Raw genomic sequence first — 18260 nt, 5'->3', positions numbered from 1 at the left:
GCGCCAGCCCAAACCACGTGGTACAGTACGAGTACGGGCCTGTCGTCCAGTATGTAGACGACCTGTTGGTGGCCCGGGAAACGTACACGGACTGTGCAGAAGCTACCCTTTACCTCTTGACAACCCTGGAAGCCCTAGGGTACCGAGCCCGCCGACAGAAGGCACAGATATGCGACATCGAAGTCGCGTACCCGGGATTTCGCCTCCGAGAAGGAACCCGGAGGCTCGGTACACCCCGTACCCAAGCTATCCGCAACCAACCCATTCCTGCAAATAAGAAAGAACTGTGTGCGCTACTGGGGGCAGCTGGATACTGCCGGATCTGGATCATTAATTTCGCTGTTTTGCCCCAAGACCTGTATACCAAACTGAGAGGGCCTGAACCCGAGGCCCAACCCTTCCAGTGGGAAAAACACGAATTGAGGGCCCTAGCGGGTTTGAAAACAGCCCTTGTATCCCCCCCAGCACTTGGACTCCCAGATGTAACGAAGCCTTACCTTCTTGCGGAAGAAGGCGGGGTCTGTGGGAAGTGGAATACTTCCAAATGTTGCCTGAACATTGATGATACTGCAGCTGCGGTACTAAATATAGCTAATGACATTAGAAAGGTTGCACATGTTTCCGTCCAGAGATGGACATCTATGCTTGGTGGGATTCTCTCTTTGGGGGCACGTGGTGGCATAAATTAATATTTTTCGGTGTCTATCTGTTTGGGGGCCTTGTATTCTTACCCTGTTTACTTCCATGTGTTTGTGTTTTATCTTTTGCTCGCAGGGCTATGGCACGTATTGCTGACCAGCGCGCTCTGCAAATTATGGGTCTCTAGATGTATTGCCTCCAGATGTATTCCCCCATCTCGCAATCCGACGCTGATGACGCTGAAGCTGATTTCCCTCTTCCTGAGATTGATGGGCCGCCTTCCTTGTGACGGCAAAGTCCGGCTACAAAGGGGGGGGACACCTTTAGGGACCCCCCGTCTCAACCCCGGCGAAGTACCCAACGGCTGCGCAAGGACCTAGGGCCCTCCTATTGCTTCTTTACGCTAACTCTCCCTGTTTTTCTTTTCCTTTTCAGGACTCTTGGAGGTGATACTCTCCACCAGAATGGATGTTCAAGTATGAAAAGGGGGGAATTGTAGGAGTGGACAAGCAAACACTGTGCACGGCCTGCAGCCATCACTAGGCTGGCAGGACAACCTCAAGCTCTGTGCATACTACCTATGGACTTTTGTGGACTTTTGCACTAACATGATTTTCTATTTGGACTTTGCATTCACAGTTGCACCTTTGCTTTGTACCAAAACCTCAGCTTTCATATAATGAGCCTAGACTAAGACCTAAATCTGTACTTTTACTAGTAGTATGTATTTGTTAACCAGCAGCTAGATAACAACTTGTACAGTAGTAGTCAGCAATTTAGGGTTGTAGGGAAGGCAGCTGGCTCTGCCAGCGCAGTCTCGTGGTCCATGCATAGAGGCTGTATTGTGTAAATGTGCTGGAACACTGAAATAAGTTACTGTTTTGCTGCAGTTTATACTAGAGTTAGATTTTGCTGTAAAGGACAATCTATTGTGCTTAGCTAAAAGAAGCTGTAACTTGTAGCATGGCAGCCATTAACTTTGTTTTTTCTGTGAAATACATTTTCTCTCCTGTGCCTTTTCTGAAATATAAGGCTTGCAAGCTGACAGTTAGCTCAGAAGAAGCAGCTGTAGCCAGATAGCAGAAACCAGCTGGAACTTGTGCTGCTTATCAGTATATGGTATATGCAATGCCAAATAACTGTGAATAGACTAGAGACCAGTGTTGGAAATAGAGGGTTGTGTGCAAAGCCAAAGATAAGTTTCGTTTCCTGGGTTCTGTGTAAGATCCTCTGTCTGTAACTGCGCATGACTACTGATAAGAGTGTAGAAGAACGAGTGTCAGGTGACGCTCAGGGAGCAGTATCCTGAGAGAACTCAGTGCTGTTCATTGCTAGCAATAAAGCTGTCATGCCTTTGGAACCAATTTGCCTCTTGTCTCCTGTTACAAAAGGAGGAGAAGATTCTAAACAGGCTAGTACAGAATTTCCTCTGGAATAACAAAAAGCCTAGACTCCCCTTACATGTGATTCAGAAGCCAAGGCCTCAGGGGGGGATGGGTCTGCTTAATATAAGACAACTAACAGTGGCCTGTGCCATGAGGCACATAAGAGATTGGCTAGTGGGGAGCCAGGATTTTTCAGCAACTCCAACAGAGCTGGCCATGTCCCCTACTGCACACCTGGGCTGGGTGTTACATGCGCCCGGAGGGAAATTAAGTAGAGATCTGGTCAGGAACCCCCTGGTTGCCTCGGCGAGAGCGGCGTGGCGATGGCTTTGCAGGTGGCACCATTTCGATTGGAGGGCGACACCTTTTTTGCCATTGTTCCATAATCCGGATTTTCCGGAGGGCACGTCGTCTGTGGCATTTGGCCGTTGGCGGGCACTTGGTATAAAGTATATATATCAATTGGTGTCTGAAGAGGGTAAAACTCGCACTTTTGTAGACTTGTGTCAGGAATTTAAATTACGGGAGATAGATCGCTTTCCTTACTTACAGGTGCAGCACTACATAGTAGCATTGGGCTGGTCTAACTTAAGTGAAGACGTACAAGACATGTTGAGCACGGACATGACATTGGGGGCACAGGAGTCGGTGCCACTCAGATATCATCATAGAGCTCTACAAGATACCACAGAAGACATAGACTTTAGAAGTAGAGCTCAGCACTGGGCAGAAGAGCTATTGATTGAAGTTTCTGGAAAGACATTGAGCAAATTTGTATCCTCCCTGTGGAAAACCTCTATCTTCACCAAATACCTGGAGATGCAGTATAAGTTCGCACTACAATTATATATTTCGCCAACACGAGCTTGCAAGGCTGGGTACAGTGAATCGGATGCGTGCCCTTGGTGTAGACAGACTCAGGCTACGCTTGGTCATATGTTCTGGTTTTGCCCACATACACTGCAACTGTGGACTCAAATTCTGGGCGAAATCAAGAGATATTGGGGACGCACAATACAGAGACACCCAATGCTATTGTTTGGTAAATACAACTGCATTAAACCAGCACTGCCTGGATTTATGTCCTTCCTACAGAGAGCAATACTGATGGGAAAGAGAGTCATCTTAATACATTGGCGAGACACCAGAGCTCCTGCTTTAAGAACCTGGAGAATACAAATGATAGAACTCCTAAAGATGGAGAGGTGTGGACTACTGGATTTGTCCTCTAGAGAAGGACTGAGATTTCAGAGGACATGGGCGAATTTCTGGGACACGCTGCAACCGTTAGCGAGAAGTCGAATCTTAAACTGATTATCAGAGTTCATATCATAGTTATAATTGTTAATAGGATCATTTATGTTGTGGGAGGGGTGGGCAAGGGGAGGGATGGGAGGGGGGACAAATAAAAAAAAAGCAGAACATAATACACTGTACGAGAATGCTGAAAATACTGGTTGTCAGATTGTTACTTTGCAATGTTGTTTGTATGTTATCTTTTCTGCTAATAAACAGATTTAAATATAAATATGATTTCTTTGCTAACCGGAGTTCCCGCTCTAAACAAATTATACCCATCTAGTGCTCATGTAAGCTATGACCCAGGGGCGTAGCTAGGTGCCTCCACTTTCGACACCCCCCCCCCCCTCCGCCACCACAAGCTTCCTTTGCTAGCAGGGGTTCCCAAACCCCGCCAGCCTTAGTATTCTTCAGCGCTGGTCTCCAGCATACATAGCCGCCGAGAGGGGGGGGGCAAGGGGAACAAATTTCCCCAGGCCCGGGCCTCCAAGGGGGGTCCGGCACCACAGTCCCACCTGCCCTCCGTCGTCGACCGTCTGCCACCGGGCCGGAACACCTGCATTGAAATCACAGCGCCTCTCACCTCCGTGTGAAAGCGCTGCAGGCAGCAGCAGATCGCCTCCCTTCGGGCCTCCTTCCCTCCCTGTGTCCCACCCTCGTCTGACGTAACTTCCGCGAGGGCGGGACACAAGGAGGGAAGGAGGGGCGAAGGGAGACGGTCTGCTGCCCTGCTACCTGCAGTGCTTTCACACAGTGAGAGGCGCTGTGATTTCAATGCAGGGGGCCCAGCCTGGTGGCGGATGGAGGGGGGGGAGCGGCAGTGACCTCGGGGGGGGGGGGAGGGGGGAGCGATGGCGGTGACCTCGGGGGGCGGCGGGGCCCCGGGGGCGGCCCTTCCCCCGGGCCCAGCTCAGTTTCTTGGCGGCCCTGCCGGCACATTCGCTCACTTCGCTGATCTGTGCTGTGAGTCCTGATGTCCAGCACGACATCAGGACTCACAGCACAGATCAGCGAAGTGAGCGAAAGCGCCAGATAGCAGCGCTGAAGAAGACTAAGGCTGGCGGGGATTGGGGACCCCTGCCAACAAAGGTACCTTGCAGCGGGGAGGGGGGGTCAAAAGTGTGGGGGGGGTCGGTGGCTGGGGAGGCAGGCTAAAATGTGCCCCCCCACCTTGGGCTCTGGACCCCCCTCCCACTGAGGTCTGGCTACGCCCCTACTATGACACCACCTCTCAAAACAGCCTTGGAGGCTTCCCAGAATATAATTGGAGAGTCACAAGATTCTGCATTGGTGGCTACATATTGCTCCCACTGTTCGTTAATATAAGTGGAGAAGGCTACATCGCTAACCAGAAAGGAGGGAAATCGCCAGGAATAACCCGACTCTCCCAACATATCAAAGGTTAAATCTATTCAGATTAATGAATGGTCTGAGACCTCTAAATGCACTATATCCATTTGTAGCACTCTAAAAAATCAGTCCTTAGCCGCGAGAATATAGTCTATTCGAGACCACGTTTGATGGACCTTAGTCCTTAATTTGATGTGTATAGTCTCTCATAGTTGAGAGTAAGAGGCGCCATGGGTCTGCTACCTGCAATGATTTACACATAGATAGCAAGCCTCTATTTCCCCCCAATCCTTGGTGCAACCAGTCTCCTGAGCGGTCCAACTTAAAATCTATAACCTGGTTAAAATCTCCCGCCCACACCCAAGGTGCATCTGAGTGCTGAAGATCCAAGGAGATTAAAGACTGAAAAAACTGAAGTGAATAAGCATTTGGGCCATACACTGCACATAGGTAAAAACTTTGTCCAATTTGATGTGAAGCAAAACCACCCTCCCTTCTTAGTCTTTATAAATCAGTCGGGAGTGACATAGGAGACCCTTTTTTTTTTTATTAATATCGCCACTCCGCTTCTTCTGTTACCAGAAAAGGAATAAAAACACTTCCCCACCCACTGTTGACATAAGTTCTCATGTTCTGAATCCGATAATTTAGTTTCCTTGATATATGCAATCGCAGCTTTATGATGCTTAAGCTGTGCCAAAATTTTGGATCGTTTCACTGGGGACAATATTCTTGAAACGTTCCAGGAGATAAGGCGAATGGTGGAACTATTCACCAAAACCTTTGATCCCCACTTTGCACACAATGCCCAAATCCCTGAAGCCCATCACCGCTTACACTCCCCCCTACCCACCTGATCCCCCACACCACTCCCACCCCCCAAACCCTCCCCTTGAACCCCTTGAATTAACATCAAAGCCCAACCTCTCTATGGAGAATAGGGCTGAGGTACATAAAGATGCCAGAAAGCAAGGGACCCCCCCCCCCCCACTTGGAAAAACGATCATCATTAATATGTACTGAAACCGATAGCAAATAACATTAACATTATTTTCCCAACCTGTAAGAACAACATCGATTTACTCCCAACTCCATTGAGTCTCTAGCTCAGGTCGTTTCCAAAGTTTGTATCCAAGCCACTGCCTCCTCTGAAGTTGAAAAGGAGTGCCACTGGTTGTTGTGTTGAATCCGCAAAGTTACAGGATATTGCAAGGAAAAGCGGAGCTTCCTAGACACCAATTGGGCACATACTGCAGAAAAGGCCCTCCGCTTGGTGGAGAGAGCCAACGAATAGTCCTGAAAAATTCTGATTGATCTCCACTCAAATTGTGCGTCCTAGAATGTGTTATATTCGTGCAGAGATTTTGTTTCTCCTGGTAAAGGGCAACTAAAACAAACATAATGTTATGAGAATCAGGTGCTCAACATTCAGAGTTTCTATCTATGTATTTATGACATTTACTAGTAAAAAAAAAGGCCCGTTTCTGACACAAATGAAACAGGCGCTAGCAAGGTTTTCCTCGGAGTGTGTATGTTTGACTGTATGTGAGAGTGAATGTGTGAGTGTGTGAGAGAGAGAGAGACAGTGAATGTGATACAGAGTGAGACATAGAGTGTGTGAGAGACAGTGTGTGAGAGTGAGAGAGACATTGACTGTGAGAGAGAGTGTGTGTGTGACAGAAATACCTCCCCCTCTCTCTGGTGTCAGCCCCCCCTCCCTCCCTCCCTCTCTCTGGTGTCTGAGCGTTACTGTGCAGGATGCTGAGCTCTGGCTGTGCTTCAAGGAACTGACCAATCCTATTTAATAGAATGCACCTCCAACATTCTGAAGCCGAGAAACCTCGTGTGGTTGGTCACTTCTGCTTGTGACAAACCCGGAAGTATGTGATGTCAATTCAAGAGATGGATACAGAGAGCAGGAATGCCTCAGCCATGCAGTCAGCTTCAGAATGTTGGAGGTGCATTTTATTATATAGGATACCCTACATTAAACATGAATTAGGTTGACACCTGGGAGCATGTACAATTTTTTTTCCTGTGCCTAGATCAAAAGAAAAAGATGGCATGTGGGAATTTGCTTCTTTTGTTTTGTGGATTGCAGAGGTATACTATAAAAATGCACTTGATATTTTTTATTACTATTATTTATTGGAGTGGAGGAGTGGCCTAGTGGTTAGGATGGTGGACTCTGGTCCTGAGGAACTGAGTTCAATTCCCACTTCAGGCACAGGCAGCTCCTTGTGACTCTGGGCAAGTTACTTAACCCTCCATTGCCCCATGTAAGCCGCATTGAGCCTGCCATGAGTGGGAAAGCACGGGGTACAAATGTAACAAACAATAAAAAATAAAAGACAGATATTGAATAATGAGGACAGAGCAACCTTCATGCAGACATCCTAAGTCAGTCTAAATGTGCCAACATTGTCTAGTTCAGCACACTATTAGCCACCACATTCATACAAAGTTAATTATAACATAGTAACATAGTAGATGACGGCAGAAAAAGACCTACATGGTCCATCCAGTCTGCCAAAGATAAACTCATATGTGTATACCTTACCTTGATTTGTACCTGCCTTTTTCAGGGCACAGACCGTATAAGTCTGCCCAGCAGTATTCCCCGCCTCCCAACCACCAGTCCCGTCTCCCATCACCGGCTCTGGCACAGACCGTATAAGTCTGCCCTCCACTATCCACACCTCCCAACCACCAACCCCTCTTCCCCCCACCTGCTCCGCCACCCAATTTTAGCTAAGGTTCTGAGGATCCATTCCTTCTGCACAGGATTCCTTTATGCATATCCCACGCATTTTTTAATTCCGTTACCGTTTTCATCTCCACCACCTCCCGCGGGAGGGCATTCCAAGCATCCACCACCCTCTCCGTGAAAAAATACTTCCTGACATCTTTCCTGAGTCTGCCCCCCTTCAATCTCATTTCATGTCCTCTCGTTTTACCGCCTTCCCATCTCCTGAAAAGATTCGTTTGTGGATTAATACCTTTCAAATATTTGAACGTCTGTATCATATCACCCCTGTTCCTCCTTTCCTCCAGGGTATACATGTTCAGGTCAGCAAGTCTCTCTTCATACGTCTTGGAACGCAAATCCCATACCATTCTCGTAGCTTTTCTTTGCACCGCCTCCATTTTTTTAACATCCTTCGCAAGGTACGGCCTCCAAAACTGAACACAATACTCCAGGTGGGGCCTCACCAACGTCTTATACAGGGGCATTAAAACCTCCTTTTTTCTGCTGGTCACACCTCTCTCTATACAGCCTAGCAATCTTCTAGCTATGGCCACCGCCTTGTCGCACTGTTTCGTCGCCTTCAGGTCCTCAGATACTATCACCCCAAGATCCCTCTCCCCGTCCGTGCCTATCAGACTCTCCCCGCCTAACACATATGTCTCCCTTGGATTTCTACTCCCTAAGTGCATCACTTTGCATTTCTTCGCATTGAATTTTAATTGCCAAACGTTAGACCATTCTTCCAGCTTCTTCAGATCTTTTTTCATGTTTTCCACTCCCTCCGGGGTGTCCACTCTGTTGCAAATCTTGGTGTCATCCACAAAAAGGCAAACTTTACCTTGTAACCCTTCGGTAATGTCACTCACAAATATATTGAACAGAATCGGCCCCAGCACCGTTCCCTGAGGCACTCCACTACTCACCTTTCCCTCCTCCGAGCGAACTCCATTCACCACCACCCTCTGGTGTCTGCCCGTCAACCAGTTCCTAATCCAGTTTACCACTTCGGGTCCTATCTTCAGCCCATCTAGTTTATTCAAGAGCCTCCTGTGGGGAACCGTGTCAAAAGCCTTGCTGAAATCTAAGTAGATTACGTCCATAGCACGTCCTTGATTTAATTCTCCTGTCACCCAGTCAAAGAATTCAATGAGATTCGTTTGGCACGATTTCCCTTTGGTGAAACCATGTTGTCTCGGATCTTGCAACTTATTGGCTTCCAGGAAATTCACAATCCTTTCCTTCAGCATCGTTTCCATTACTTTTCCAATAACCGAAGTGAGGCTTACCGACCTGTAGTTTCCAGCTTCTTCCCTATCACCACTTTTGTGAAGAGGGACCACCTCCGCCGTTCTCCAATCCCTCGGAACCTCTCCCGTCTCCAAGGATTTATTAAACAAATCTTTAAGAGGACCCGCCAGAACCTCTCTGAGCTCCCTCAGTATTCTGGGGTGGATCCCGTCCGGTCCCATGGCTTTGTCCACCTTTAGCTTTCCAAGTTGTTGATACACACTCTCTTCCGTGAATGGTGCTTTATCCACTCCATTCTCAGGTGTACTTTTGCCAGTCCCTCGCGGTCCTTCTCCAGGATTTTCTTCAGTGAAAACAGAACAAAAGTATCTATTTAGCAAATTGGCTTTTTCTTCATCATTATCTACATAGTGTTTCGCTGTATCTTTTAGTCTTACAATTCCCTTTTTTGTCTTTCTCCTTTCACTAATATACCTGAAGAAGTTTTTGTCTCCCCTCCTTACATTTCTAGCCATTTGTTCTTCCGCTTGCACCTTCGCCTTCGCCAGACGTACCTCTCTCTTGGCTTCTTTCAGTTTCATCCAGTATTCCTCCCCGTGTTCCTGTTCTTGAGATTTTCTATATTTCTGGAACGCTAACTCTTTAATCATTATTTTCTCAGCCACTTGCTTGGAGAACCATATCGGTTTCCTTTTTCTCTTGCTTTTATTTACTCTCCTTACATAACGGTCTGTGGCCCTATTTATTACTTCTTTCAGCCTGGACCACTGTCCTTCCACTTCTCGTACGTCCTCCCAGCCCATCAGCTCCTTCCTCAGGTATTCCCCCATTTTATTGAAGTCAGCTCGCTTGAAATCCAGGACTTTGAGTTTAGAGTGGCCGCCCTCCACTTCAGCCGTCATATCAAACCAAACCGTTTGATGGTCACTGCTTCCCAGGTGTGCACCCACTCGGACATTTGACACACTATCCCCATTTGTGAGCACCAGATCCAACATCGCTCCCTCCCTTGTGGGCTCCGTCACAATTTGTCTGAGCAGAGCACTTTGGAAAGCATCCACAATCTCTCTACTTCTTTCTGATTTCGCAGATGGAACCTTCCAATCTACCTCCGGCAGATTAAAATCTCCCAACAACAGCACCTCTCTTTTCTTCCCCAACTTTTGAATATCAGCGATCAGATCTTTATCTAGTTTCTCCAATGGTGTCGGGGGTCTGTAGACAACGCCCACGTGGACAGAGGTTCTATCCTCTCTTTTTAAGGTGATCCATATCGCTTCTTCCTTTCCCCAGTTCCCTGTCATTTCAGTCGCTGCGATATCATTTCTCACATACAGAGCTACTCCTCCACCTTTACGCCCCTCTCTATCCTTCCTAAAAAGATTATAGCCTGGTATGTTTACATCCCATTTATGCTCAGTGGAAAATAAATCTGTTGGCTCAGGCTGCCTGTTATGTGAATATTCCATCATTGTTTCATTATTGCTACTAAGTATTACATATGGGCATTTGCTTTAACTTTGTTTTGTTTATCCAAACCTGATGTACACATGGTTTGCTTTTTAAACCCAAAGTTCAATCCTAAGGGTGGTTGAACAATTAGGTATAAACTGTGTTGTTTCTGACTTTACTTGTTTAAAAATTACATTTTGGATGTACTCTTGTAGAAGTTGTTGTGATGGATGCCTGTTCTGCTGTGTGCATGTAATAATCTTTGAATAACTGCCTATATTTATGGTTATGATTTATGAACATGTGGTTTAATTAAAGGACAAAATTTTAAATGCCCAGTTGGGTATATATGCTAATCTCAACTTTCTTAAATGTTTCAGCCATATCCATTTATTTGTTCCCATGATATAACTGTATTCTATTATTCTGTCTCACTGTATTTTCAAATGTAAGCCACATTGAACCTGACTTAGCTTGGGATAATGTGTGATACAAAATGTAAAAAAAAAATCATAAGTACATAAGTATTGCCATACTGGGAAAGACCAAAGGTCCATCGAGCCCAGCATCCTGTTTCTAACAGTGGCCAATCCAGGTCACAAATATCTGGCAAGATCCCAAAAATGTACAAAACATTTTATACTGCTTATCCCAGAAATAGTGGATTTTCCCCAAGTCCATTTAATAACGGTCTATGGACTTTTCCTTTAGGAAGCCGTCCAAACCTTTTTTAAACTCCGCTAAGCTAACTGCCTTTACCACATTCTCTGGCAACGAATTCCAGAGTTTAATTACACATTGAGTGCAGAAAACTTTTCTCCGATTTGTTTTAAATTTACTACATTGTAGCTTCATCGCATGCCCCCTAGTCCTAGTATTTTTGGAAAGCGTGAACAGACGCTTCACATCTACCTGTTCAACTCCACTCATTATTTTATAGACCTCTATCATATCTCCCCTCAGCTACCTTTTCTCCAAGCAGAAGAGCCCTAGCCGCTTTAGCCTTTCCTCATAGGGAAGTCGTCCCATCCCCTTTATCATTTTCGTTGCCCTTCTCTGCACCTTTTCTAATTCCACTATATCTTTTTTGAGATGCGGCGACCAGAATTGAACACAATATTTGAGGTGCGGTCGCACCATAGAGTGATACAAAGGCATTATAACATCCTTCATCCTCCACCTTTTAAGAGACTGCCTACCCGCTGAATAGTGATGGTACAAGGAAAGCAAGTTTGGTCCAGTGAAGACTAACTCAAAATAACCTGTTGTTTAGCTGGGTCCTAGTATTACCATATTGAAAATGTGACCATACCATGCCTTTGTGGTTATGTTCCACTAATAAATTAAACAATTAACTGGATTTCTTGAAAGGATTATATAAACTAAGGATGCATGACTAGGGACACAAGCATACACTTATTTATTCAACATCACAATTCCTCATGTACAACCACAAAACAACCTTTTAGGGTGGTTAGTGTTTACAATGAGCTCCTTTTATTATCGACCAGACAGATAAGAGTTTTCAGTTTTGGCACAGTATGTCATCACAACAACAAAATATAAGAAAACCAATGGGATGCATTAGGGGCTTTTTTAGCCCATTTATGTTTAAACTAAACAGATCTGCATGAAACAAAATATGTTTATTTTGACTTATAAAACTGTTGCAAAATAACTCTCCTCTCGTGTGTCTGGGCAAAAAACTCTTTATTTGGGAGTCAATCCCCTTCTTATATACTCTATGAATATTCATGGATATTACATGTATTATCATTACTATTGGTTACATTTTGCTTACACAACCATGATCATGCATTGCTTACAAGAACAACTCTACATGAACAGCTCGTGAACCTGCTCAGGAATGTACAAACATCACCTGCTATTCTGCTACTTTCTCAGGAAAGAACAAAAACATCACATGCTAGATTCTCAGGAATATACAAAACATCATCTGCTGCCTGTATCCAAATACATTCTATCTACATCTCCACCTTTTTTTTTTTTTTTTTTTTTTTTAATGAAATCTCCGTGGTGTGCCAGCTGGAGATGGAGGTGGAGATGTTTGTAATAGCTTATAAACATATTGAGCAGAGTGACGTGTTGGAGCGAATGGACGAGGAAAACATAAAGAAAAAAGGTTAGGAATGCATTGTATACAACAGCAAAAAATAGTGAAAACAAAAATACCAATGACTAAATACTGGATAATAGGGCGGAGCCAGGTCCAAGGGATCCATTGCCACAATTGATCCCATACATCAGAGAGTAGGTTATTATGAATAGTAATATGAGTAGTTAAATTCCGTAGGAAAGCTAATTGTTTGTCAATGGCCTTTGAATTGTCAGATAAATTAAAACAGCACATGTCCTGAAACTCTTCGCAACCATGATGGTTAAGTAATAAAAGATAATCAATGGCTGCTCGATTTTGTAAAACTCCATGACGTAATTGCTGTTGCTCAGCATTAAGTAAACTAATAGCAGTGGAGGTTGCATTGATTGATTTAATTGCCCAACAGGCTAATTCACGAATATTTTTTGCATTTGCCGCTGCCAATGCAGGGACACCTATTAATGAAAATGCAAGTGCCAGATATTCAGTTTGACTCAGAAATTTAACATTATCATTGCAATTGGCAGCAAGGGTCATACGCTTGGATCGCATATGTGAGGAGTTAGAAAATAAAATATGTTTACTGGGAAGTACCATAGTGAGTCGACTTAGACAGCATGTAGTACCATCAGATATATTAGCTGGAATATAATTAAAGGTATACATTCCACATGACCAAAACCAGCCAGGGGGTAAATGAGTAAATTTATAAATATATGAAACATTTTCGTAGGAGCTACAATTTAACAAAGTTGGTCCAAAATTAACACAATTTGATCGGGTACAATTAACCATACGAGCACATGTCATATTGATACTAGCTATTTGATTGGTTCTCACATGCATTGCCAAAGTAGGCGGCAACAGGGTTTGTGTTCCCCAATTATGGTATTCATAAGAAGCATTTCGATAGGATGAATTAACAGGAAGCTGTGAATAAAACCAAGTATCATTTTGCATATCTTTAGGATCATGACATACTGGAATCAGGCAAGTTGCCAAAACTTCTCCAACTGCCTTTTGATGAGAAAGACAGAAATCAGTTTGGTTCAGTGAAATTGCAAACGCTTCCCAAATATTTTTTGTGGGAAGTAATTGTGACTGTCCACAAGGTATGTACAAACAACAACACAGTAGAAGCAATGTAATGGAATTAGCATTAAGCGCTGCAATAATAGCCACTACGAAGTTATCATCAGTCTTTTCAATATGAGCTTTTTCTAAAGTCTCTGTAGCTTGTTGACTCAAGGCTTTAATTTGTCCCCAAGTAACAGGAGCATTAGGTTGACGAGTCACTGACCGTTTGCGTGTTTGCATCTGCGGTCCTTGAAGGGTGAGTGTGAAATTGGGAATTGGGTTGTGAAGACCTTGATGCCACGACATGAGGTTTCACCCACTTTGCTGGAATCCACACCGGGCCAGAATCTGTTTGAACAGCAGCGTAACCACGACCCCAGGTAAGGAGAGGCACAGGGGAACTCCACTGATCAGAAGGTAGTTGTCGGTATATGACCAAAGGACGAGATAAAGGTGGGGCAGGAGTACGAAAATGTTGTTCAAATCTGGAAGAAAAAGTTTTTGTAGCAGGATTATTGATGAGATTGAGATGATTCAGTGTGTAAAGGATTTGTGCTAAGCATTCATCAATGCTTACTCTATGACGGAGAATACCGTCTTTTTTTGTAGTCAGATTACTTAAAGCAGTTTTCAGTGTGCGATTAGCACGTTCAACAATAGCTTGACCAGTGGAGTTATAGGGGATACCAAAAAGGTGCTCAATATGCCAGAGGGTCAGGAACTCCTGTAAGGAGGTGGAAGTATAAGCAGGGGCATTGTCTGTCTTGAGAGTTTTAGGAACACCCATGACCGCAAAAGCTTGGAGAAGATGAGAGCGGACATGAGATGTAGTTTCCCCTTTTTGTGCAGTGACCCACAAAAATCCAGAATGAGTATCAACAACCACATGAAGCTTAGACCATTGACCAAAAGGGGGAAAGTGAGTAACGTCCATTTGCCAGAGGCTATTAACTTCCAGACCACGAGGATTAACTCCAGGAAAAAAGGTAGTAGGAGCTGAAAAGGAACATTGTGGACAATTTTTGATAATAGCTCTAGCTTCTTCTAAAGAAATTTGAAACTGGCGAGCTAGGCTAGGTGCATATTGATGATGAAGTTCATGACTGCAGTGTGCTGTGGAGAAAAAATGAAGATGGCGATCCGCTCGAGCATTCCCTTCAGACAGACCACCAGGAAAAGGTTGATGACTGCGGATATGACCTATAAAGAGAGAAGAAAGGCGATTCTCCAAGTAACCTTGGAGGGTTAACAGTAAAGCATAAAAAGAGGCATCCATTTTGAATGATACATAACTGTCGGGCATGCGACGGACAAGATTAGCACAATATTGACTGTCAACAATAAGATTCAGTGGTTGATCTGAAAATAAAGAAAGAGCCAGGATGATGGCAGCAAGCTCTGAACGTTGAGCAGAGGTTTGTGGAGAGGTAAATTTGACGTGCCATTTGTTCAGATTGTACCAAGTAACCACCCCACGAGTGGGACTACCATCTGTAAAGACGGTGAGAGCAGTAGGGAGTGGACGTAAAGAAATGGGATCATGAAGAGTGATTGGCAAAATGGATGTGCCCTGTATGCGAGGGTCTTTAGGATAGTGGCAATCTATAATACCAACATAAGTGGCTAAAATAAATTGCAAGTCGTCGGAGAACTGAATCATTTTTTCCCACTGCCACAAAGAATGAGGAATGATGAGTTTAAGAATGTCGAAACCAGTCATGAATGTTGCTCGCTCTCGAGCTTTAGTAATCAGCAAGGCTAGTTGCTGGGGCCATTGTGTAATAGTAGAATGGAGAGTATTCTGTAAATAGACCCATTCTATCAATTTCGGAGGAGTTGTATCTTGATATAAGACACCAAACGGTTGTCGGTGGGTGGGGTCTTTGAGAACGCAAAAACAAAAAAGGGCAAATGCATCTCGTCTATCTGTCCATTTTGTTTGTAAGATTTGATCCAATTGTGACAGAATTGTTTGTTGCGATGCAGTGAGTGTAATTAATTCAGCAGGTGTTTTATGACCTTTTAATGCGAGAAACAGGGGTTGTAAAAATTCTGTAGGAAGTTTCAAGTAGGGACGTAACCAATTGAGATTTCCTAAAATCTCTTGTAATTGATGTAATGTCGTGGGAGACTGTAAATTGAGATGAGGAGCGACAGGTTGGGCTGCAGCTTTAGTCATACGGAAACCTAGATATAAATAGGGTTCCTTTTCTTGAACCTTCTCTGAGGCAATTGTTAATCCTGAGGAGGCCAAGATAGAAATTAAAGTAGATTTCCAAGAAGGGGGAAGAGTTATCCCTGCAATTAGTATATCATCCATATAATGATATACCAAAAGTTGAGGGAAATAGGCACGAAATGGTTGCAAGGCTTGATGAACATAGTATTGACAAATAGTGGGTGAATTTAACATTCCCTGGGGCAAAACTTTCCAACAATACCTAGTAGTAGGGTGTGCATTATTGTAAACAGGTACAGTAAAAGCAAAGTATTTATAATCTTTTTCCTGGAGAGGAATTGAAAAAAAACAATCCTTCAGATCTATAATAGCTAATTGATAATCATAAGGAATCAAATTAGGATTTGGAATACCACATTGTAACGGGCCCATTGGTTCTAAAATCGCATTAATAGCTCGTAGGTCATGTAAAAATCTCCATTTTCCGGATTTTTTCTTGATCACAAATACCGGAGTATTATATGGAGAATTGGTAGGCTCAATGTGATTTAATTGTAATTGTTCTTCCACCAATTGATGTAAAATCAACAGTTTTTCTCTGGTAATCGGCCACTGCTCTACCCAAACAGGTTTGTCAGTTTTCCATTCCAAAGGAAGAGAAAAAGACATATTTATGAACTGTTAATCAGGTAGGATCAATGATGCATCTAATTGTTCCAAAAGGTCACGACCCCATAAATTAAAGGGTACTTGTAAAATACAGGGCTTAATATGTCCTAGAACCTTGGTATCGTTAGGATATGTAATAGATAACCATTGAGAACTTTGGGAGGCTGACTGAGTTCCCCCTATTCCTGTCACATGTGAAGTATCTTCAATGGGCCATTCCACAGGCCATTGTTTATAAGCTATGACAGAAACATCCGCCCCGGTATCTAATATACCAACAAAGGGCTTTTGTTGCAATAAAAATTGAGCAGTGGGTCGTGCATTAGAAACCGGTTTTAAAACTGCACTTACCTGTCGCGTAGATCCAAAGCCCCCTGTACGAGAGACAGTAGAAGGAATAGGTGCTGTAAAATATGGTAAAATAATTAATTGTGCCCACGAGTCCCCGGGAGAAATTGTTAAAGGTGATGAGGACCATACTTGAATTTTAACAATGCCTGTGTAATCAGCATCAATAACTCCAGGGATAACATGAATACCTGCCTTCGATGCAGAGGAGCGAGGTAATACTAAACCTACAGTAGCCGCTGGAATGGGTCCTTTAAAGGTAGTATTATATACCAAAACTTCATGAGGTAAGATGGCAGTTTTACATTCCGCTGCAATAAGGTCAATTCCTGCACTACCTTGTGTAGCAGTAGTACTATGAGCAAAAGACCCTTGCACTCCCTTTGGACCGAGGTTAGGAGTTAACCCGGAGCAAAGTTTTTTGGGGGTGGCGGTGTGGAATTAATTGGATTAGAGCGACATTGATTGGCCCAATGATATCCTTTTTGACATCGAGGACATTTTCGAGAAGGTCGAGAAGGTCCTTTTGCAAAGTTGGCACCCCCTCCTGGGGCTCTACACTGAGCTCGAAAATGTCCTGGTTTCTTACAATTAAAACACGTCCCCTGTGGCTTATTACCTTTTTGTATAGCTCCTGCTAACAAATTCATAGAATAACCATGAGTCCCCACATCTGCACATGCGCTCAATAAATCTGCTAAAGTAATTCCTGGGCGATGAGCTACAGTCTGCAATGCCTTTTTGCAATCTGAATTTGCATTTTCTTGGGCTAATTTAATCAATAACTCTGTTTGCGCATCAAGATTATCAATTTGCCTAGTTACAGCTTCCTGCAATCGATTAACAAATTGAAGGTAAGATTCGGTTGCACCCTGTTTAATTGATGCAAAAGATTTTGTTGGTTTATTCCCTTCTGGTGTTCTTTTAAATGCTCGCAAGATACAAGTGCCTATGGCTTGAAAACAGGTATCGTTTTGTTGAATTTGCATATCAAGGGTTGAAAATGGTCCCGATCCATAAATTTGATCAGGCACCAAATTAGTCCCAGTGATAAGTTGTGCTGCTTGCTTATATTCATTATCCCACACTACATATTGCGCAGGAGTTAACAGCATACGGAAAAGGTCTTTCCAATCTTTTGGAGTCATTAAGTAACCGTTACTAATCCCTTCTATCATGCCTTGAACAAATGAACTTTTTAAACCTGATTCTACGATAGCTCTACGTAATTCTCTCAAAACTTGATAAGGTAGAGCAGTCCATTCTGCATGATGTGTTTCGTTCCCTGCCTCTATTGTTGTAGTTCTAGTAACTGGGTATAAATTAGGATTAGGTTCCGAATTATCCCATAGATCATCGTTCCAAATGAATTCACCATTTTTTCGTGCTTGCTGTATACCTAATTGAATTAAACTAGGTCGTTCTACGCTCTTTGGTGTTTTGGTAATAATAACGCTATCATTAGCGTTGTTGTTTTGGATATTTTCAATTGGTTTATTAGGGGTAGTAGTAGTAAAGTCAGGAGTTTTGTTTTGCTCTTCCCTTCCCATATCGGTGGCCAGCCGACAAGAAGGAGGAGAAGGTGTAGGTCCAAGAGTCGCGGGAGGTAAAAGAGACCAGGTCTTGCCTGGCAATTTGTTGGATATATTTTCGTTAGTAATGCCTGTCAATCCAGAAGAGAGAATTACTATAGTAGAATATATCTCTCTCCAAGTCAATAATATAGGAGTCGAAACTCTAGGCTCT

Source organism: Microcaecilia unicolor, chromosome 10 (assembly GCF_901765095.1).
Source record: "Microcaecilia unicolor chromosome 10, aMicUni1.1, whole genome shotgun sequence".
NCBI classification, from domain to species: domain Eukaryota; kingdom Metazoa; phylum Chordata; class Amphibia; order Gymnophiona; family Siphonopidae; genus Microcaecilia; species Microcaecilia unicolor.
This window is presented reverse-complemented; position numbering follows the sequence as displayed.